General features: G+C 40.5%; 1 protein-coding gene across 48 annotated transcripts in view; it reads right to left on the bottom strand.

Moving 5' to 3' along the window:
* Nucleotides 1-24379, bottom strand: part of FOXP1 (forkhead box P1) — a 724900-nt gene that overhangs the window by 205276 nt on the left and 495245 nt on the right. For 3 of the 48 annotated variants that reach the window (XM_084840391.1, XM_084840408.1, XM_084840410.1), the window contains exon 2: nt 9735-12437. The exons of 44 other annotated variants lie outside the window; for them this stretch is intronic. The gene's annotated coding sequence lies outside the window, so the exon portion shown is untranslated. Of the gene's footprint in view, nt 1-9734; nt 12438-24379 lie in introns of those variants that run through there. One more of the 48 variants, XM_084840409.1, reaches the window with a different exon arrangement.

The following is a 24379-nucleotide window of genomic DNA, read 5'->3' as shown; positions in this document are numbered from 1 at the left end:
TAAACCTATATTCTGAGGTAGCTCAACAGTGCCCCCTAGAGAGTCTGGTAAATTGGCATCATGCCAAGAAACCTATATATGCCCAATCTCACCTGGCGCTCCCCAATATATATCCCAAACTTAAGCTCTTTCACACAGTGGGTTGTCCAGCTCGAACAAGCCAGCTCTTTAATAATTTGTGTAAGATCATTAGGAAGGTGGGTCCAGCCAATAAATACTTCTTTGATTTGTTGGCTAGATCACTGACATAAAAAAGGAAGATAGCACAATAATGGACAAAACAAGTCAGTCTCCACTCAGGGACTAGCTAATTCTGAACTCATATTCCCATAAAAGTAAACGTTTTCTTACTCCCTGTCATCTTCCTACCAATAGCTAAACAGGAGGCCAAGATGCTGTTTCTCAGACTATTCTCTATACAAAGAACTCTGCATATGCTCTGATACTCTACTCAAGTTGGTAATATGTAACTAGCTAAATTAGATGGACTTTACTGATTTTTACTTGGAATTCTATGTCTGCTGTTACTTTCTTTTGTTCTTCCCTTTTTCTTCTCTCCCCCCCGCCCAACCTCAAATAAACTCCTTCTTTATATTTGAACATTTGGCTGTGTTGTTTTAAATGGAAATTTCTCACCAAACAATTCCCCACATGAAGGACCCCATGGTTGCAAAGCTACCCCTCGTGTTCAAAGGATTTTCACACAGTTTTGTTACGTTCTGCATTTCTGAGTTTTGGGCAACAAAATTCAAAACGCTATTCTTTGTATGTTTTTCTGAGACCTGGGCTGAAGGGAGGGGTCCTTGGCAGAAAGGTTTAGAACTCTCCAGGCAGCTGGACAGACTAAGGTGTGTCAGAAGGTTCAATCTGACTGGTGGCAGCCTATTGTAATTCTTTGGGAGGAAGGAACTCTTGTAAATAAGGGGTCTACTAGCAGGGAAAGTCATCCCCCATCCCAGATCTGCAACATCACCAAAGAAACTCTGAAATATTGCATTGTCACTGGCCCACAGCAGTGGCACAACGACAGTTATATAAACAGTAGAAAATCAAAGCTAAGATGTTCATATGGTAATAATGACCCCTCAACTCAGCACACAACCAATGGCCAAACTGATCCTAGTTGACTGTTTGTGCTAATAAATTGCTTTTACTAATACTTATAGGGTTCCACACTCTGTCCCTGTCTGGACTGGAACTTTCACAGTAGAGGGTATCAGTTCACCAGATTGGGTATAAGGTGGTTTTACAATTTGATGTAAGAAATCACAGCTTCTGAGGCAGGAGCAGACAAAAGAAGGTATTTGTTGGTGAGAACATAGCCTTGGCTGTTTTACAGTCTAATGAGTCATCAATGGCCAACATCCCAGCCTCCTTTTGAAGCCCTCTCAAAGGATACAAGAGTAACATCCCCCAGAGGGAAAAAAATAAATAAATTATGCAATCATGTTTTATTCCTCCCTGATGAAGACACACACTGCAGAAGAGTAGTTACCTTAGATTCTATTCATACATTACCTTCCCTCCTGGGATTCTCTCCAGGGAGACCAGAAGCTGACCTCAGGCTCATACTGGCTCACATTCTTCTTTCCTGCCATGCCTTTTCCTGTCTTTTCATTACTGGGAGAGGTAAATATCTGAACTGGGAAATCCTATGGTTACCTGAATACAGAGGGCAGTATCCAATTGTGCCCATGTGCAAGTGGGACCCATTGCCAGTGTAATGGAAAGCCTGCGCTTCTTAAAGCAACCAGAAACAAACTGAAATGTTCATTTCCAGAACAGATCAGGTCAACAGAGCTCGTGGAAGGGTGCTCCACTGATTTGTCCTATTCTGAAAACTAGAGTTTTGGCTTGTTTCCTGTGTTGCTCTAGGAAGTGCTAGCTTCCTGTTGTGCTGATTGTATTGCACCAGTGGGCCAAACTGGTGCAACACAATCAGCGCAGGCACAGGGACAGTACTGGATACTGCCCAGGATCTCCTGTAGTCTGAACGATTAAACCTTCATTAATTCTTGACACTGAAGCTGGACAATAAATATGGAGCTTCAGTCAGGGGCCTCTGCCCATGATGTCAATGAGATTATTGGCCTTGTTATTTCCTATCACCTTTAATGCATCTGGATATTAAAGTAAAGTGCGTTGAAACTGGCCCTGCCTTTTCAATGGTAAAACCAGCCCCAGATTGCTAGAGCATTAGATTATAAGGTAACAAGCATTGCCTTTATGGTTCCAGACGAAGTGTTTATTTAGGGTGCAATCCTAAGCATGTTTAGACAGAAAAAAAAGCCCTACAACTCCCTCCATGGCTGGCTGTGGCATGTTGGGAGTTACATTTATGTATTTATTACATTTCTACATCGCCCAATAGCCGAAGCTCTCTGGGCAGAGTTGTGGGACTTTTTTCTGCTTAACATGCCTAGGATTGTGCCCTTAGTCTGTTTCCATCAATGTTCAGCCCAGTGTACCTGGTAAATTCCTAAACAAGTATGAGATGGAAACAGCCATGTCTGTCCTTAGCATTTGGAAGTCAGAAGTACGATGCCTTTGAATATTACATGTCTATTTGTAGTTATCCTAGCTAATAGCTATTGATAGTCTTCCCTTTTTTTCAAGCCATCTAAGCAATTGATCATCACTATATCTTGTGCCAAGTAACACCTTAAGTTAACTGTGTGTTGTGTGAAAAAAAAAATAGCTTTCTGACAAAAGAAAGTATCACTTGAAGAAACTAACAGAGAAGCTACAATTTTCTGCTACATGTCCACAGAGTGATGAAAATAGGCCCCATCCTTCAAACAAGTTGCCCACATATGGCAATATGTTGCAGCAGAAAGTAGCATCCTGAATATCTGGCAATTCAAGGTTCCTTTATTAATATCTAATGGGAAGTTAGAAAACAGCAAAAAAGAGAACCCATGTGAAACGTCAGCAATGGCTGGATTTAAGAAACACTGAAGAGGGAAAGCTGTAAAATGAGTCAGCAGTGGCAGTATCAGAGTTGGAAATACATTTGAAATTGTGAGAAAGTAGCCTGGTGACATAAATAGGAGATTGGGGAAAAGAACAGAGTCATGTAGTGTTTCCCCACCCAGCTCATTCTGAGAAACCTGAAGCACTCACCAACATTTCAGATGCAAAGGAGAAAGCCTGCCTGTAGGAGCCAGAAGGAAATTAATGCCTGCAGGAGGACAGCTGGAAGCTTAGATGCCTCAAGGAGTTGCTTCTTGCTTGCTGCCTCATTGGAGGATTCACCATTGCTGGACTCAAGGGTTTCCTTGTCTCCTTGGAGACGTTCAGTACATGCGTAGGTGTTAACAGTGGGAAGAGTGAAGACTTCATTAATGTAAAACAAGAAAGAAATAGTCCCTGTGCAAGATGCCTACACGGAAGGAATGAGTGAGGCATCCACACTTCCTTCTGCATATGTTCACTGAAATATTTCGCAAACGCAGATTACAATGCATTCTTGAATTAATTGAGGGGGCATCTTTAGTTCTACAAGTCAGGAAGCATGATCCCTCCATGAGCTAGAGAGGTTGGTGACTGGGTGGACGGAATATAATCAACAAAGAAAGCTGATGGTGCTTAGCAAAGCGCAGTATATTAAGCTTCTATTTCATTATTTGGAGAGACACCTTAAATATCTAAATATGGAATTTTTCCAACATGGAAAAAACACATAGCTGACACACAGACAGCACGATCATCATCTCTTTTACCATTTCGGTCTAATCTGCAGTGATATATATTTAGGCAGGCTTGGAACATCATTTTAGGAACCCATGTTCTCCCTCAATTGTAGAAGAAAAGAAGGACATTTTGTGTCTCCAAGACTCTATTCTTCTAATGAAGCAAGACCTTTGAGGGCCAAACATACAATTAACAATGTGTACAGCAGGTTTTAATAGGTAGATTAAACAACTAAAGTAGAATCAACTGAAGTTGTATTTGATTAATTGTTGGTGGACAATTTAAATAATCAGCTAGAATGCAACGAGCAATTTTAGACATTTCCAGTGGTATTTCTGGACACCCTCCTAATATTGTGCAGCAAGAGTGGGAGTGTAAAGAAGTCATATTTAGGACAAGTCACAGAATTCATAGGATCCTGGACATCACGTTGTATATGCTGTATTGCACATAACAATATGTAAATATCATTACATGTTTATGTTACGTGTTTACATAAAATTTACAATATGTAAATTTTCTATCGTATAGGTATAAACTTGCAAGTAACTTTTATCTACCATGTTCTTTTTGTCCCCCATTCCACCCTTTGTGCAATAGCTGTAGGAGATCCTGGACAGATTTCACGTGATATTATTTTCTATCCATTCTGGCAGAGAGGTTACACAATGACCAAAATTGGTTTTTTAAGTTTTTTCCCCCTTATTTATGTTCCCAGAACAATAAGCTTTAAAAGAAATGCCTAATTTTTCTACTGATGCTGGCTCTGGTGTGGAGAATCTTTAAGACCATCTTGCTTGTATTCATGAGGCCTTATCACAATACTAAATCTTTCCACCCTAAAGAGACATTCTGAATCCTTCAGTGAAAAAGGTTGGTGAGGTACAAAATTACTGCTTGCCACCCAGAAGCTCCAGGGGAAAGGAGGCACAAGAGACCTTTGACATTAGGAAAGGGTAGCTCTATATGAAGTATAACAGTGAATAAAGAGAATGAAGCACTTACAAGTCTAATGTGGTGTGAGAGAGTAGCATGATGTGACTGGAACACTTAATTTCTAAAATTTGAGTTGCTGGAGCTTAGCTGGCATTTTAACTTGGAAGCACTTGAGCCACTCTAATTGTGGGGGCTAGTTGGAGTTACACTTTGGCAACAGAAAGGTACTTTTCACATGTTAAAAAGGCATGGATGATTATAACTGCATATGTTCTAGGATTAAGAGCCAGTGAGCATGGGCTCAAATGAAACACTGGATGGCCATGAGAAGGCAGGCAGAAAGAATAGTGCAGGTTGGCAACAACTTAGCAGAACACAGAAAGGGGATGTAATCCCTTCCGCATGTTGAATTTTGTTATAGAAAATGCTGAGATGGGGGTGGGGGGTGGGACTGCTACTACTAAAGTTTAGCACAGTTCTGGCTGTCAAGCTATACGGTCTGTTTGGTAATTCAGAGTATCTCTCTCTTTCTCTAATTTCTTCTGAGACTCTCCCTTCCCTCCTAACCTGAGATCAAACCTTCTTGCCCTGTAATTCTAAAGGCTAATCAACAGTCATCACTCCTCTGGAGCCTGAGAAAAAAAGAGAGGAGCACTAAAAAGAAAGCAGGATGGCTAGCATAGTAGGAAAAGTGCTTGCCTTTCTTTCTTTCTGTCTGTCTGTCTTTCTTTCTTTCTCACCTCAACTAAGCCATTTCAAGACTTTTTGGAGTGCCTTTGTGAAATTAGGTTGCTGATCTTCATTCAACCTCAATGGATACTAGCTCTTATAATACTGGCACTTGTAGCCCAATCTGGTCTGACAAATGCTGCTCAAGAGAGAGGCCCAGAACTCAGCAAGCCCTATATCTCTGTTAGTTTGTGGACGCAGCTGTCAACCCAGTGTGAGGGAGAGAATCTTAGGTCAGATTGAAAAGTCTACACTTTAATAAGCTAGGATGATAACAATCCCTTCAAGATTAGTATTATTATTATTATTATTAAATGTGATAGCCTGTAACTTTTAAGAACCTTCAAGACCTCAACCATTCACAAACAGAATGATATATTAATAAACCACTCTGCACACAAATAAGGCAATTTACAATTAAGCAAACGTGTTTGTTAGTAGTGACCTCTACAATGTCTAAAATCCTTTCCATACACAGAACCTCAGCACTGCAACCTTCTTTCATGTGTTTTCCTTCATCTACTGAATTCCATCAATATCACTCCCTTCACCAGCAAAGGGACATAGAGAAGTTTTTCTCCCTTCCTCTCCTAATTTAGCATATGGGATCATCAAATGAAACTAATGAGCAGTAGATTCACAACAGGCAAAAGAAAGTAGCTCTTCACACAAAATCTAAGTTTATGGAATTCACTAGGTGGTGATGGCCACTAGATGGCTTTAAAAGGGGATTAGACAAATTCATTGAGGATTCAATGGCCATTTGTCATTATGGCTATATGGAACCTCCATGTTCAGAGGCAGTGTATGCCACTGAATACCAGTTACTGAGAGGCAATATAAGGGGATAGCAATCACCTTCATGCCCTGCTTTGGGACTTTGCAGAGGCATCTGGCTGGCCACTGTGAGAAACAGAATGCTGGACTAGATGGACCTTTGGTTTGATCTAGCAGGGCTCTTCTTATGTTCTTTATAAGTCACTAATAAAATAGGACACTGACACATGGAGGCAAAGCCTGCCCCAAAGAAACAGTGATTGTCCCTGTCATACTACAGGAGATCCTCATAAAAGCCACCTTGAGTGCTGAAACTGGTGCCAATATCCCAAGGCTTCTCTGGACGTCTGCCCTGTACTGAAGCTTCATATCAGCATCAAGGAAGCAACCAACTCTTCTATCTCAGTGCAGCTTGGCAACCATAACCCCACCCCATTGAGCTTGGAGACTGCTGGGTACAGGTCCACAAGCCATGATGTACCCACAGAGGAAATATTTATCTTTCCTGGTGAGATATTCAGCACACTGGTCATAAAATCACCGGATTTGAAAATATACCCACAGAGATACATCCAGTCCTTGAGTATATAGCATAACTACACAATTCTTGTCACCCCGTCTTGGAAAGGATATTATAGAACTAGGGGGGAAATGCATGGAAGACCATAAAAAATATCAGGGGTTAAACAACCTCATGAAGAAAGGTTGGGGGGGGGGGGAATTGAGACTCTACATGCATTTAACATCAGTGTGTACATGGAGAGAGCTCACTCCGTTTCTCTATTGATGCAGGAGACTTTGGCAGCCATACATGGAAAACATCAAAATATAGAGAATAAAACCTGGTGCTTCACATGTGTGAACTGGCCTATAATGTGTCTGAAACCTTAAACTGCTGGAGACTGGTGGGTGGATGGGACGGAAAGCTCCCTGTACTACTAAACCCTTTATGGTGCAATCCTATGCATATTTAGACAGGAAAAAGTCCTACAACTCTGGGAGTTACTGAGACTTTTTTCAGTCTAAACATGTATAGGATTGCACCCTTAAAGTTTCGGGATTTGGCCACTGTTAGAAATGGGCTACTGGACTGGTTTAGAGCACTTGTGTAGTCTTGCATTCCTTTGTCTCCAGCTTCAAGGCCCTCCTCCAGATCCACTTCCACATACAAAATGTTTAAAAGGCAGAACTTTCCCTCCTTAATCATTTTGTGAACATAATCTGGGTCCCCTTAAGACAGCATGACCTTTGCCCTACATAACAAAACTGAAGTACAGCAGCTAGTCACTTAATTTTATAGACAAGGTCATCTAATACATGTGTTGGAACTGACGGGCAATTCCAACAGACAATTCAGGAAGATTCTGAAAGCAAGTCCATCTATGAAATGTATACCTGCCCACCCAACATGAAACTCTTTTCATGTGAATGTCAGTTCTGTGTAATTCAGCAGAATCTACTACAACATAGACCATTTTCTCTAGAGACTAGGCCAAATTAAATATATATATTGTTTCCTTTCTCGACAGTAATTTAGTTCATAGGGGTTTTCCTCACTGAAAAACTACTTAACATTTTCCCAAGCTATCGTTAAAGAGCCACACACTGTACACAATAAAATTCACAGAAACTGTGCTAAAAAAGAAAGGGGTGCCTGTAATAGATTTAACATGGTTGCAAACTCCACATGCTCACTGCAAACACTTAGCAGCCGATAGGGGTGATAGCATAACTGCGCTGTCAATATTTTGCTCTAAAGTCAGCATCCATCCTTCCACAAGATTGCAAGTACTTCTCATTTAGGCAAGCACCTAGCTGATGTGTTAAAAGGAAAAGAAAACGACATTTTCCATGGAGGTACAGAAGCAAGCACAATTGTAATAAATCCATTTTAAGCCCCAAGTGGTTGGCAATGTTATCTATGGAAACATTCCACTGGAAGAGTATACAAAACAGCAGATTAATTTTCGGCAGAGAACCATGTGAGTTTTCAGAAAGTTAAAGCCATGGAACACACAAAAAAGTGTTGACTCACTTAAGCTTTTCTTTTTTCAATTTAAAATGACACATAATTTCCCTTTATTAAAATAAAAAACAATGCTTCTATTATTTTCCACATATCTTTTATTAAACCACAAAGAAAACAGAGCTTGGTCACATGTTTATTTGCTTGAGCTACTCCCTTTCCCTTCTGATAAATAATCAAGCCTGCTATCCAGAAAAAACAAAATCAGTGATCTGGGAAATCTGATGGTCATCAAACAGGCTGAGATACTAAGAAAGGCAGCAGAGCAGTGTTCCCATAGTGAGTTTTGCAGGCCTACACCTACATTAACATCTGAGTAAATAACTTTAGTCACTCTTTCCATCTTCCCTATGCAGTTAATCATGCTGTCCTCATGGTAGTTGCAAATATGGTTGTTTTTCCCACTGCATACTTTTGAATATTAGAAAATGTATTTTCACAGGCTCATGAATGCACACATGCATACATATTCTTAAATGTTTGTTACACTCGCCGTTGGTCAAAATACATGGCTTTATTCATCTGTTTCTGTTCTAGAGGATTCCCTTCTTAAAAGTTAACATCAACAGACCTCATAGAGATTTGTGTTTGTTTTTTTAAGCCTCTCTGAGGATGCTTTTTCAAACTATGCATTTTCCATTTCCTCTTATGCTTCATGGCTGATATGACTGCTTCAAACAATTGGATAAAAAGTTACATATCAGTGTTGGTGGACTTTCCTAGAGGAATACAATGAGATGTTGACAAAAGCCTGCACAATTTATTAAGCCATATGAACAAAAAGATAGAAATGGAACATGTGTTACAACATAAGCTACAGATATTAATCAGTACTATCTATGGACTGTGCCAGGTTTCACAGATACTGAAGATTCTGAAAAAAGTGCCTGACATGAAAGTTAACAACCATTTGCAAATGTATGTCTTCCTTTCCTTTTCTTCCCCCTCCTCTTTTTGTACTTCCAAAAGTCTAGATAACAGTCATATGAAATAACACCCATCCTAGTCTCAGCAGCCTGATTTTTATTAGCACTCAGTTTGCACAAATATTAACAAGACCAATCACAAATGGTACAACAACCACAAGGGAAAGACATTTCTAAAGACACAGACCCTCTTCCAACTCCCTCCCCTCCATGCTTTTTTTTTTTTTTTGCTGCTGCTGCTGCTGCTGTTGCTGTTCCTTCTAAACTTGAGGACAACAGATACAGACAAAGACGAAACACATCATGAGCTTACACATGTTCCAAGTGAAAGTCATCTTTCCTCATATAGCTGACAACATAGGACTTCTTGAGATATACACTTGAAAATCAGCACAGCACTTCGAAATGGGAGAAAAAAGTTAGCAGAAGCCAGCTTTCATTTCATCTTGTTTCCTTGCCCAACAAGGCAGTAAACAACATGAATCATCTTATGTTGCTCTAAAGCCTCAGCAATTAAATTTTCCTACAGCAAAAGAATGTCTCCACAAGCAAGCAAGTTAAAAGTTCACCGTAGCTACATGTTGTACCCCCGTTCCCCTGAGCGTTTAAACAGAAAATATGGAGAGTTTAACAGAGCAAGCTCTTACTGTCTGTCTCTAGTTTGCCGTCTTCTTGCTGAAGATGTGTTCTGGCTGTTTCTCTGAAGCAGGGGGTTGAAGAATGGTAAAAAGATGTTTGAATAAACAGGAAGTGTTGTGCAGCTGAAGCACACACTGAAGGGAAAACACACTGGAGCACTGCCCTTTGTAGGCAGCAACGGGAGGTTTGCCTCCACAGTAGCACCGTCTGCTTTTATGAAATGACAAAGAAACCACAAGAATTTAAGCAATTTTCCCCATCTGCAAAGCTGAAAGATCAGCTGGAGCTTGCAGGTAATTTCAAAGTTGTGTTTAACACTCCCGAAAAATTATATTAATTCTACCCTATTAAAGCAACTGGCCCACATGCAGAAATCATATATAACTAGATGAAACAGCGACAAATGCATCTTAGCTATGCAGCTAGGCAAATTCTTTATTTGTACATAGTTTTGGAAAGCTTGTTTTTCACACTCTTCGTGGTACCCACACGCTTATGTCAATAAATGTCTGTTAAGGTTGGCCAGACTTCACAGCAATTATTCAAATTCCTTCATAACATTTTTCCCCTTTAAAATAAATTAGACTTTGAATCAAAGATCTCAGGAGTGTGCATTCAATATGTTCCAGCAGATGCATTCTCTTTCTTACATTTTCCTTTCAATCACTAAAACAAAATACCTATTTAAGTCCAGATGACTAAGTAAACTGTCTTCCCTTCTCCCTCTCCCCAGCGCCCCCTCCCTCAGTCTCAATTATCAAAGTCCTGCCTTTTGACATACAGGAGAAATGACAGAGATATTGTCAAGGAAAGTAAACTGGGGTTGGCACGTGAAGGCAGCTTGTAAAGAGATGAATAGTAGAACAACCATATTCAGTATCAGTACATTTATACAATAACTGCAAAAAAGAAAGAAAGAAAGCCAACAAGATTCCTTCAGAAAATGTATTGCTCTTTTGCAATGTGCTACAACCACTGATATTTGTTATTTAGCATGTACTCTTGGACTGTCTGTCATTCTGGGTGCTAATGCTCAGCTAAAATAACTCATTGGAAGCTGTCAGTGGGATGTTTACACAGGACCCAATCTTTTCTTCATACAAGGATTTTTTTTTACACTGGAATTCATCTTCTTTTGATCTCACATTCAAAGCAAGAGCAGCTTGATAGACATGCAAGTCTGAAAGCAAATCCAGACGCTGAAGATAAACCGCCAGAGTATGACAGGCAGGAGCATCTAAAGCTTATAAAAATGAAGAGAACAGCATGTCGTCTGAGTATTACAATAGCAGAAATCAAGAGACATATTAGGTGGAACTGATCAGCCACAAAAACCGTTCAAAAGGCAGATCATAGAAACAGAAATACTAGGCTGGGGCGGGGGGGATAGAGAATGGGAAAGATCTGCTTTAAAGAGGCATCACCTTCTAAGTACCACAGCTTTCTGCTCCTGGCATGTAAAGTGGAGGAAATTGGGGTTTCTTGTAAAAAGCCTAACTCAGCAGTTTTTACCTTTAGTTCACCAGTTAATCTTTTAATTAGACTTCTCAATTATGTACAAAAAACATTTTTTTAAAAATGAACATTATGTTTGGTACTTCACTTTTTTGTTGAAGATGTTCTGGAATGGTTATCTGTGGAAATTCAAGGTGTGATCCAAAACACAGGGAAGCATGTCTAAGTGCCCACTGATCCCAGTGGGGCCTGAAGCACGGTTAACTATTTTTGTATCTCTGGATTGCACCCTTATAAGGTAACCAACAGTACTGAAATAGTGTTATTACTCATTAATTGTTAAATCGCTTGGAAATGCCATCCATTTATGTTTCCAGGCTCTTAAGAGCTCCACTTCTTTAAAATTGGTTGGCAGCCTGATTAGCTGCTGGGTTCTCTCTCCATTGGAAAAATACCCTAGTTTGTTAGAAGATATTACTTAAATTGGACTATCCCCGAGACAGTTAAATACCAGAGGAGAAAACGCTTATGTGGAAATGATCACTAAAACTTTCTTGAGAAGAATCCATACATTTTTAATTCCTCCCCCCCTCCTCATAAGCCTCTTACTTTAATTGAACTTGCTGAATATAATGAAAAAGTAATTCTCAAACAATTTTGTACCTAGAGATATTTGTTAACAAACACCGAATGAGCAGGCAGTGTTAGGTTAAAGGGCAGCAGAATTCCACATTATAATTTAGCCTGTGGTTATTTCTGATTAAGAACACCCTCCGGGACAGCAAAGCAGGATCTTCTTTTGCAGCAGGCATAGCTTTTGCAATTAGCCTCTTCTGCATAATAAACCAACAGGAAAACTGTGAAATTTAAAGCTGCATACAAACAATTTAAAGTATTGTAATCAATTTTGTTGTGCTTTCTGAGCAAAAACAAACAGACAAAAACTTCACCCACCGACCCACTCCGTAAATATTAAAGGAAAAATACATCCTGGATTCTGTGAAACTGTTATAAGAAAGTCACCTTCTGTCATGCTTATGTAGCTATCTAATGAGCTAAAGGCTGATTATTTATCTTTAAACTGTACTAGTTTAATCTTTTAAGGTCACCACTAATCTGCTTCAACCTTTTAAAAAAATAACAGCTTTCAAGACTTACCGCTAGAACTCACTAAACCTGGGGCTGAATGTCATTGGACCTGAAGACTTTACCTGAAGGAGCTAGCTGTGCAATGTCAACACTGAGCATAAATCCTCCTGTAAATTAGAAACAAACTAAGGTTTGCATGCTGTGAATGAAGTCGACAAATAAGAACAATCATTCCAAAGAAATAAAAAATTATTGTCACAAAATCATGTTGCTATCCTTATTTCCCCTAGCATGTGACTGAGGCTAGATACTGTTCTTGGCAATAATAATTTTTGCATTATTAAGTATTGACCGCAAGAGTGGTGGCCAGTCTGTATTCCCAAGCAGCTTTGTATTTTTCTTTATTTTTACCCTCAGACCTCTTGTGGACTTGAATGTCACCATGGACCTTGAATGTGAAACAGCATCAAGCTAATAGCTCTAATTGCTTGAAGATGTGCAGGCAGGTGAAACCTGATCCCTCTGGCCACTGTAGAGACCAGGAACAACACATGGATGTTTACATAGTGAGTTTGAGTTTAATAAGCAGTAGATCTGGGTTTCAGACAGCTAGCAAACACACAACCAATAGATGATTTCTTAATGTAGCGGTCCCTTAAAAAGGCAACATCCTAAATACCAAGGTTATCTGCCTTTTTGGACATAGCAAGGACTGTGATGCACCTGATGTGAGACTTTACCTCTGCAAAACACAAAAGGCATCTTACGTATCACGGTTGTATGAGATACAAAGTGTAGTTAGTTGATTTTTGAATTGAGTATTTTTCAGCACTGGCCCTTCCAGACAGACAAGAATATATGGCACACAGTGAAAGTTTATGAGCATTTGGCCCTTCCTGCGTGGAGAGCATAGCCTTCTGCACTTACTTCCATGGAGTTAAACCTAAATTTTATGCAGAACACACCCAGCTTCAGGCACTTTAAATTGTTTGGTTTTATTGTTGGTGGTAGTGGTAGAGAAAGAGTAGAAAATGACTGCAGTATGTTGGAAAATGATGCTACTAGGCAAACCAAATTTTCCAAAATGAGATACCTGACACTGTGTTGTAGGGCTGTCGTGGAAGGCTGTTTGCATGCACTGAAAAAGAACGAGGCCTTTGATGTTAAGCTGTAGCTGCCTGCCCTGCCACTGGAATTATATACCATAAATCGTATGACGATAACTAGTTTGATGCGACCACACTTAGAATACTGTGTACAGTTCTGGTCACTGCACCTAAAACAGGATATTGTAGACTTGGAAAAAGTGTAGAAAAGGGCAACTAAAAATATCAAGGGGCTGGAACAACTACCCTATGAGAAAAAGTTGCAACATCTGGGACTGTTTAGCTTAAGAGAAAAGGCGAGACAGGGGAGACATGATAGAGGTGTACAAAATTATGCACGGTCTGGAGGAAGTGGATAGAGAGACAACTCATAATACTAGAACCCGGGGTCATCCCATGAAGCCGATTGGTGAGAGATTCAGGACAGATAAGAGAAAGTGCTTTTTCACACACTGCTGCCACAAGACATACTGATAGCCACCAATTTGGATGGCTTTAAAAGCGGATTAGACAAATTCATGGATGATAAGGCTATCGATGGCTATTAGCTCTGATGGCTATATGCTCCCTCCTGTATCAGAGGCAGTACGCCTATTTACACCAGTTGCTTGGGAACATGAATGAAATGGTACTATTACACTCATGTCTTACTTGTGGGTTTCCCATGAAAAGCCGGTTGGCCACTGTGTGAACAGAATGCTGAACAGACCAAGGAACAGATGGACCTTGGTCTGATCCAGCATGGCTCTTCTTATGTTCTTATGACAGTTTAGACAACACAGACTGTCTAAAATTAGTGGGACTAAACACACTTGGATGTTATGACTTTTGACCTGGAAATCCCCAAATCCTAGACATTTGGGACATAGCTGAAATTATTCAGTAGTGTGGGGAAAGTATTCTGTACATGCTAAAAGATAATGAGCTAGTTTGTACAACACAACAGCCCACCATGGGTTAATTTACCTGCAGGGGCTGTCATGTCATGCCAGGCACCCATGGGTGCCATTTTTTCACAGCGTCTGCACAATATGGGTTGTTGTGTCATACGAAACTCGGCGACAGGGGTTGTTCGAAAGTTGTCTAACCTCAAACATACCCTGCTGCCTGGTTTCATACAACATGACAACCCACGTGCATTCCCTGAGTGGAGTACTGTTCAGAATGTTCCTGGTGGTAGAAAATGAAGTGTGTCTGCGCGTGTGCGCATGCATGAATTGGGCATGATTCCTCCTCCCTTTTCAGTCCTTAATACCACCTTTCCCAATCCTCTGGAGCAGGGGGACAGGAAAATCTATGAAGAATTACCTCCTCCATTCCACAAACAAGATTGTTCCATTGGATCAGAGATCTCCAATTGACTGAAAGAGTCCTTTTGTCTGTGGAAGGAAGATTCTTGATCCAACCCACAATCTTCTTTGTTATTTTGTTTTAGTTATATTTATATTTAGTTATATACAGCCCTGGCACTCAAAAATGCTCAGACTAAAATTTAATGTGTCCCAATTTAAGGTCAAACTACACGTGCCACTAAATATATCTTTGAATTCTGTAAATCAGTCTTTTCCTTTTTTTCATTAACAAACAATAGTCACCTTGTACAAAAGAAGTGCAAGGAGACAATAAAGAATGCAAAAAGGGCATTTAGAACTTAGACCTTATTGATAATTAAAAACAAATCACAGGTTCCAGATGTTATCCAAGAGTTCTTAAAGAACTCAAATGTATACCAAAAGACTGGAAGGTGGCCAATGTAACATCAAATTTTAAAAGGGGATTCAGGGGGGACCCAGAAAATTACAGGCCAGATAGCTTAACAGCTGTTCCAAGTAAATTGGTGGAAAGTGTTATTAAAGATAAAATTACCACACATAAAGAAGAACAGGTCTTGCTGAAGAAGTATCAACATGGCTTCTGCAAAAGTAAGTCCTGTCTCACTAGCCTTTTAGAGTTTTTTGAGAGTGTCAAAACTTTTGGTACACACTTGTGTAATTGGATTTTCAAAACACTTTTGATAATGTGCCTCACCAAAGATTCCTAAGCAAACTTGGCAGCCATGGGATAACAGGAGAGCTTCTCTTATGGATTGGTAAATGGTTAAAGCATAGCACGCTGAGATCAGGAATAAATGGATAGTTCTCACAACAGAAGGGCGTAAACAGTGGGTGCCCCAAGGATCTGTATTGTGGGCTATGCTTCTAAATTTGTTCATAAATGATCAGGAGTTAGGGGTGAGCAAGGATCTGCTGATGACACCAGATTATTTAGGGTGCTTAAAACAAAAGGTGACAAGAAGAGCTCCAAAAGAAGTTCTCCAAACTGGGGGAATTCAAACAGCAGATGCAGGTCAATTTAACTAATTATAAGATGATGCACATTGGGACAAAAAAAATTATTGACTTCATATATACATTGATGGGGTCAGAGCTGGCAGCGACCAATGTGATTTGTAGCTCAATGAACATGTCAACCCAGCGTGTGGCTGCTGTGAAAAAGGCAAATTCCATGTTGGGGATCATTAGGAAAGGAATTGAAAATAAAACTGCCAATATCATAATGCCTTTATACAAATCTATAGTATGACCCCACTTAGAATACTGTGTACAGTTCTGGTCATCACACATCAAAAAGGGTATTGTAGAGCTGGAGAAGGTGCTGGAAAGGGCAACCAAAATAACCAAGGGGCTGGATAACACTCTTTCTCTAATACTTGTATTCTGCTTGATATAACAAAATCTCTAAGCAGTTTTCATGCCAAAGTATTAAAAATCACTATGAAATACTCAATTAATATACAATTACAACAAAAATAAATAACTAACACAAAAGAAACAATTTAAGAACAACAATAGAAAGCTATCAAATTGAGCAGCAGCATTATATCAATTACAAGCCAGGGAAAGTTTGCATAAACAGGTACGTTTTCAGGAGGCGTTTAAAACTCATCACATTTTCTGCCCCCCAAACTACACAGGGAGGGAGTCCCAGAATATAGGTGCCACTACAGAGAAGGCCCACTTTCTAGATGTCACATGGCAACATTCTATTGGTTACGGAATGTCCAGCAAGGCCTCCTCTGAAAACCTTAAAGGTCAGCTGGACATATATAGGGGAAGACAGTCAGTTAGGTTACCGTGGTCCCAAATCGTTTGATTATTAACAACAGAATCTTGAACATAGCTAAGAGGCAGCCAGTGAAGTTCTTTTAACACAGATATAACGTGTATATGGCTGAACACCCTACTGAGCACCCTAGCTGCTGCATTCTGCATTAGTTGCAGCTTCCGAATCAGGCACAAGGGCAGCCCGACATACAGTGCATTACAGTAGTCTAATAATTTTTTATGAGGAAAAGGTACAATGCTTGGGGCTTTTTGCTTAGGAAAAAAAGGTGAATAGTGGGGGACATGATAGAGATGTATAAAATTCTGCATAGTCCAGAGGAAGTGTACAAGGATGTTTTAATTCTCCCAGGCCTTTTAATTTGTGTGTATTTCTGCTGGTATGCTGTGTAGTCTAATCTACATGATAGTTTTAGATTTTCCTGTGATGCCTGTTTTAGCCTCCTTTGCTTTAATTGTTTCCAGTTTGTGATTATTATTTATCTATAAAGTTTGTATGTTAGAAATAAATAAACCACTTCCCCTACACTGTTTCTCTGCTGACAATGGCCTCCCAAAGCTGCTTTTTGCTTCTGACACTGCCAATAGCAGCAAATAGCAGCTTCACAATCAAATAGCAAAATAACCGTTTTAGGGTGAAACAGCAGGTTCAGGAGCAAGGAATTTTCAGTGGGAAATGGCGTTGGTGGCAAGGGTTAATACTCCCTAGTCTTGATACTGATCAACCTGGGAAAGGAGAAGGAAAATCCCAGTCACAGGATCAAAAGATGCAGTTAGCATTATTTGTAGTTGTGATTTAGCCCTGATGATTGAGAATTTGATGGAGGTATAGAGATGGAAAGAGGAGGGAGTAAACAAAACCACGTGCTAAATTCTGGGGTATGTTTTTTAGTAAAGGCAAACGCTACAGCTTTTATTCAGGTGAGACCCTGTGTGTCAGAACTGGGTCTGCCACAGAATTCCTATAAAGAGATGGATGGGAATAAGTATATTAGGAGTTGGTGAAAGTGGGCTGCTAAATCCCGCACTCAACCCCAGAAGTGTTTTCTTAAAGTGGTTTTTCTCTAAGAATTCTCTCAGAATTCCTGCTGGGAGAAAAAAAAAAACAGGGAGGAAAAATCTTTTGCGTGGTAAAGCACAGGCAGCAGAAGGGCTCAGCACCCACCCCTGCCCATCCCTAAAACTAATCCCTTTAGTTGCCCCACCCCATCTCACTTTATAGCGATTTTGTGGCAGATCTGATTCGGAAACAAAGATCTGCCTCAATTATGTCTAGTTTTGTCCAAATGACAGCAGAATCTTGGCTGCATAAAAACAAAACTGCTTTCCAAGAAGCAGCCAGGCACTAAAACATACTTGAACAGGCCATTTCACAATCCATGTGACAGAAATAGAGAAAACAGAATTAAAAAAAAAGATAGTTCTAGCAGAGGTCAAAGCACAAAAGGTGTTTACCAGAGGTGTAGTCTAGAAAGTAAACACTGCAGGTTGGCAATATACAGTTTTGTCTCAATAGGTTTGAAATTTGTTGCAAAACCCTAAAGCACAGCTTACATGGCTTTAAACTTGCTGAAAGCTCTCTCTCTCTCTCTCTCTCTCTCTCTCTCTCTCTCTCTCTCACACACACACACACCAAATTTATCCTAAATAACAAAAAGGAAACAGAGACATCTAAAGGACTGTGGGTTGTGCTTGCAGAAAAAAACAGAAAGGTGGATAAGACCAGGGACACAATAATGGAGCGGGGGTTAAGTCTAACAAGGAAAATAAAGCTGGACGAATGCTGTATGTAATAGGAGTATATGCCCAACATTGGTACAGAAAATAAGGAAATGGTGGATGGCCTAAGGTATTCTTAGATACAATGGCAACTTCATAATAAAAAGCTAACTGGAAACAGAAATTGTGCATTCATAGTAAAAAAGAAACCCTACAATAAGCATTCTGATTATTATTCTTGACACTTTTCCTGTTTTGGCTGACCCATTATAGTTCTTTTTTTTAATTATTAAAAGAATTTGGCAATTTGGCAATACACTACCCAGAAAATAGCGTAAAGAGGTCACACATGGAACTCACCTGTGATTAGAATTCATTACTTTATGTTAACCATCTTGCATATTATGTTTTTTATTAGAATATGCACACGGAAAAAGGACATATACTGAAAAATACGAAGTGGAACTGCCACAATACTTAAAAACAAAGCAAAAATTTGTATGTGTAGTGAATGGGAAGTATTACTTAGTTCTTGAGGACAATAGTAACTCAGAAAGCAGGCTATGATTCCAGTAAGCATTTCATCTCTTTCTATTCAACACTGTCACACATATAAAAAGAATGAGAAAGACAGAGAGAGCAAGAGGCTTCTCCAAAAAGATCACCAGTAAGGGCTGAAGTCCTGCCTCCCCCCTCCCCACCTTTTTCTTCTTCTTTCCTCTTTTTGGCAACTGAAAGGGTTCGACATTGAAAAAACAGTGTCAGTTTAAAGATTTAGTATAAACTAGCTCAAGCCTGTGGGAGGAACACTAAGTGGAAAAAGTAAACACGGTCCTCCCAAGTAGTTCCTTTCTAAGCTATACACACAGCCTGTGCCTGGTACCACAGGGTGCCCTGCGTATTGAGGAGGTCAGCTAAGCTATGCTAAACTGACAGGTTCCGTTTACAGCAGGGCCAGCACTTTGTTTGGATATACTGGCCTTAGTCACCACCAGCTTAACAACAGATGGCTAGAAAACTTTCATTATGTTGCACAGGGCTGAACTGCAAACAATCACAGAAAAACTGTGAAAAGTTTAACACCCTCCCAGCCAAAGAGAAAATGGTTGGCAAGCAAATGGGAAAAGGGAGGCAGAAAGAGGGGAGGGGTGGTTCTTATTAAAACTGGCAAAACAGGCAGTGTGTATTTTTCAATTAAAGTGAGGTGTAATGATTAATCACATTTGTACAGGATCCACTGGATGCACACTTAACAGAAGCTGTACAATGGTGAGCTGCCCTAGGGACTCATCCAGACAGCAAGCTGTGTATTCCTGGTTCAGTGCAGGAGCAAGCAACGGAAGCAGCCTATGGAAAGACAGCTCCCTTTAAGTCCAACATATCCCACAGAATTCTGGCACTTCATAGGGACCAGCAGAGACCACCGGGATTAGAAAACCTGAAGCTACATTCACAGCCCCTAACATAAGAGTTACCATGAAAATACCTGAGGTAGAAAGAAGGAAGGGGACACACACCAATTTTTTCTACCCCAAGGCTAACGAACACATAACAACATAGGAAGCTGCCTGAGCCAGGCCACTGGTCCATTGAGCCCAGTAATGTCAACACTGACTGGCAGCGGCTCTCCAGGGTTTCAGGCAGGAAAATTTCCAGCCCTACCTGGAGATGCCAGGGACCTTCTGCATGCAAAGCAGGTGCTCTACCACTGAGCCCTAAGCCCTAGTCCTTTCCCAAGGCAATACAATGGCCTGGATGGCACAATCACTGAAGCCCACTGTGGCTTAAATAAGCCACGGTGGGTTGTGGTACGTGCTGGTGGCCACTGTGAATATTCAGTGGGTGGTCACTGCAGCTTATCATGACATGTGAAGCCAGCGAGTTTGGGTTGTTACTGTGGGTAATAAACCACCCACAAGCCATGGCCTGTTTTGGGGTTGTGGGTGGTTTGTTAACTATGGCAACATCCCTCCCTGCACCTGGTTTGCACGTCAAATAAATTGTGGTGACTGCCTACTGCGGTTTGAATATTCACAATGGCAGTTGGCATGTGCTACAACCCACCATGGTTTTAAATAAGCCACGGTGGGCTCCACTGTGTGAACTGGCACAATGTATAAGGAACTCTCTCTGTGGTACCCCTGGTGTTGCCCAGGACCTAGTATGAGATGTAAATGCTGTCGAACCAATTGGAAACAGTGATCACAGTGCTATCATATTTAATATATATTTCAGTGCAAAATTTCCCAGGTAGTCCAACACAGTCACATTTGACTTCAAAAGAGGAAACTTCTCTAAAATGAGGGAACTGGAGAAAAGGAAGTTAAAAGGGGGAGTCAAGAGGATTAAATCCCTTCAGAATGCTTGGAGATTACTCAAAACCACAATAATAGAAACCCAGCTAAAATGTATACCACATTAGGAAAAGGTAGCACCAAGTCCAAGAGGTTGCCGGCATGGTTAATGGTTAAGGGAGCTATTAGAGAAAAGACAGCTTCCTTCAGAAAATGGAAGTCTTGCCCAAGTGAGGAAAACAAAAGGGTGCACAAGCTTACACAAAGGCGATGCAAGCAGACAATAAGAGATGCAAAAAAGCATTTTGAAGAGCATATCACTAGCAACATCAGGGCCGACAATAAATAATTCTTTAAATATATCAGAAGCAGAAAACTCGCTAGGGAGGCAGTTGGACCACTGTATGACAATGGGGTTAAAGGCGTACTGAAGGAGGATAAGGAGATTGCAGAGAAGCTAAATGAATTCTTTTCATCCGTCTTCACTGTAAAAGATATAGCACAGATACCTGTGCCTGAACTGATGTTTTCAGGGAGTATGAGAAGATGAGGCAAACAGCGGTGACAAAAGATGAAGTTCTCAACCTTATTGATAAATTGAAAGCAAATAAATAACTGGGCCCAGATGGTATCCATCCTAGGGTTCTCAAAGAACTCAAATATGAAATTGCTGATCTTCTAACCAAAATATGCCACATGTCCAAAAGATCAGCCTCTACACCAGAGGACTGGAAGATGGCCAATGCAACACCCATTTTCAGAAAGGGATCCAGGGGGGATCCCGGAAATTACAGGATGGTTAGCTTAACATCTGTTCTGGGTAAATTGGTTGAAGGCATTATTAAAGATAAAATTAGTAAGCATAGAGAAAGACAAGCCCTGCTGAAAAAGAGTCAACACAGCTTCCTGTCTCACTAACGTTTTAGAGTTCTTTGAGAGTGTCAATAAATATGTAGACTGGGTTATCTGGTAGACACTGTTTACTTGGACTTCCAAAAGGCTTTTGACAAAGTCCCTCACCAAAGAATCCTGAGCAAACTTATCAGTCATGGAATAAGAGGACAGGTTCTCTTATGGATCAGCAACTGGTTAAAGAACAGAAAACAGAGAGTAGAAATAAATGCTAAATTCTCCCAATGGAGGGAAGTAAATAGTGGGGTCCCACAGAGGTTTGTATTAGGACCAGTGCTTTTCAACCTGTTCATTAATTATCTGGAATTAGGAGTGAGAAGTGAAGTGGTCAAGTTTGCCAATGACACCAAATTATTTAGGGTGGTTAAACCAAAAAAAGGATTGTGAAGCGCTCCAAAAGGGTCTCTCCAAACTGGGAGAATGGACATCTTAATGACAAATGTGGTTCAATGTAAGCAAGTGTAAAGTTGAGGGGGGGGGGAATCCCAAGTATAGCCTGGTGGGATCTCAGCTAGTGGTGACTGACCAAAAAAGAGATCTTGGGGTTGTGGTGGACAGCTTGATGAAGATGTCAACCGTCTGTGTAGTCACTGTTAAAAAGGCAACTCCATGTTAGGTATAATTAGAAAAGGTACTGAGAATAAAACTGCCAATATCATACTGCCCCTATACAAATCTATAGTGCGGCCACACTTGGAATATTGTGTCCAGTTTAGGTAACCACACCTAAAAAAAGATACTGTACAGCTGGAAAAAGTGCAGCAAAGGGCAACTTTGGGGCTGATCAAGGGGCTGGAGCATCTCCCCTGTGAGAGAAGGTTACAACAGCTGGGATTGTTTAGCTTGGAAAAAAGAAGGGTAAGGGGAGTCATGATAGAGGTCTACAAAATGATGCATGGTGTGGAGAACGTGGATAGGGAGACATTTTTCTCCCTCTCTCAAAATACTAGAATCCAGGGTCATCCCATGAAGCTGATTGGTGGGAGATTCAGGACAGATAAAAGGAAGTACTTCTTCACACAGCGCATAGTTAAACTATGGAATTCGCTACCAGAGGATGTAGTGATGGCCACCCATTTGGATGGCTTTAAAAGGGGGTTGGACAAATCCATGGAGGAGAAGGCTATCAATGGCTACTAGAGCCAGTGTGGTGTAGTGGCTAGAGTGTTGGACTGAGAGTTGGGAGATACAGGTTCTAGTCCCCACTCAGCCATTGAAGCTCACTGGGTGACTTTGGGCCAGTCACAGACTCTCAGCCCAAGCCACCTCACAGGGTTGTTGTTGTGAGGATAAACAGGAGGAGGAGGAGAACTATGTACGCCGCTTTGGGTTCCTTAAGGTGGAAAAAAGGCAGGATATAAATGTAATTAATAAATAAGTAAGTCAGTCAGTCAGTCCTGATGGCTATGTGCTACCTCCAGTACCAGAGGCAGTGAACCTATGTACACCAGTTGCTGGGGAACATGGTGGGAGGGTGCTGTTGCACTCATGCCCTGCTTGTAAGTTCCCGGTCGACAGCTGATTGGCCACTGTGTGAACAGAATGCTGGCTTAGATGGACCCTTGGTCTGATCCAGCATGGGTCTTCTTATGGTCTTAACATCATCAGTTCAAGAACATAGAGCCCACTCAGCCTCCACCTCTTGACCCACTCACATTACCAAGAAAAATATTTTCTAGAGAAGGAATTAGAGAGGAGCTCTGCCCATGCACCTCTTATGTATTAATTTTCTCACCTTTCATACAAGATGCTCAGGGTGATGCTCAGAAAAGTTGTACTGTAGAGCCCATTTTATTCTCACAACTACTCTGTGAAGTCAGGCTTAGAGTGGAATTGGACCAAGGTCATCCAGTAAACTTTATCGCTGAATAAAGATTTGATCCGGGGTCTCCCTGGTCAAAGTCAAACCCTCCAACAATATACCACATTGAATCCTAGCACCAGTTCATACCTGCTCAGCACTTAGCTAAAAAATTACAGGTGCCAAGCTCTGCCACAGATGTATGACAGATCCCTGAGTGCCATTTCCCCCTGTTAACTTTAGAAGGGGTATTTGCTATTTGACAGTGTCAATTCTCTCCATGGTATCATTCTGAAAACCAAATCAAGTTGACAGATTGTGATCATAAATCCTAACTTCAAGAAAGTTATGACAAGCCAGAAAGCTAAAAAGCAAAATCCCAAGAATACTAGTTTCTCTACAAAGAGCTCTTTAAAAGATGGTTGCTCACCTCTGCAAAATAGCCTTTCTAGCATGCTGTTGTCAAGCGCTGCCATTTGAAAGTAAGGGGAGGCTGCCAAATAATCTAACACCCAGATTTAAATATGATTTAACCAAATCTGTATATAATTTAAATATTCATTCCTTTGATTTGATTCATATGCACCCTAATATTGTCTAATGCTCCAAGGTGGGTTATAAATGCACCTTGTGAGCTTTAATTCAATTGGCAATCTTATATATGTCTCATCACAGGCAACATGTTCTTTCGTATTATTCAAGAAATGAACAAATCTGTTTTCCACAAATGTATTTTAGAAGCAACTCTTTCCTGTTATTGAAAGAAAATTGTGTTTATTACTCCTTTAGCATAGTGTAAACTCATAAACGTCAACAGAGAGTACAAGGAAAACTGTCAACTAAATATTGTTTCCTTCATGAGCTGCTCTTCCAAGTCAATTACGCCTTTCAACTTCTGGGGCATTGTATGATAAACTGGCAGTAAAAATCATTCACATTAATATACCATGGTGCCTTGCCTGCAAAAGGTAATTAAAGAAGTAAATGACTCATAAGAATAGACATATTAGCTGCAAAATGAAAGGCAACTGAGCTGCCACATGAAAATATGTACCATTAAGATACTGCATTTTCATATTCCTGTAATCAGCTTCAGTAGACTAATGCTTATTTAATCCAGTTCTCCACTAAGTCCATCAACAACTGTTTTTTGCT

This window comes from Heloderma suspectum, chromosome 2 (genome assembly GCF_057233095.1).
Source record: "Heloderma suspectum isolate Gila_16-S chromosome 2, 16-S_ref, whole genome shotgun sequence".
NCBI classification, from domain to species: Eukaryota; Metazoa; Chordata; class Lepidosauria; order Squamata; family Helodermatidae; genus Heloderma; species Heloderma suspectum.
This window is presented reverse-complemented; position numbering and strand designations above follow the sequence as displayed.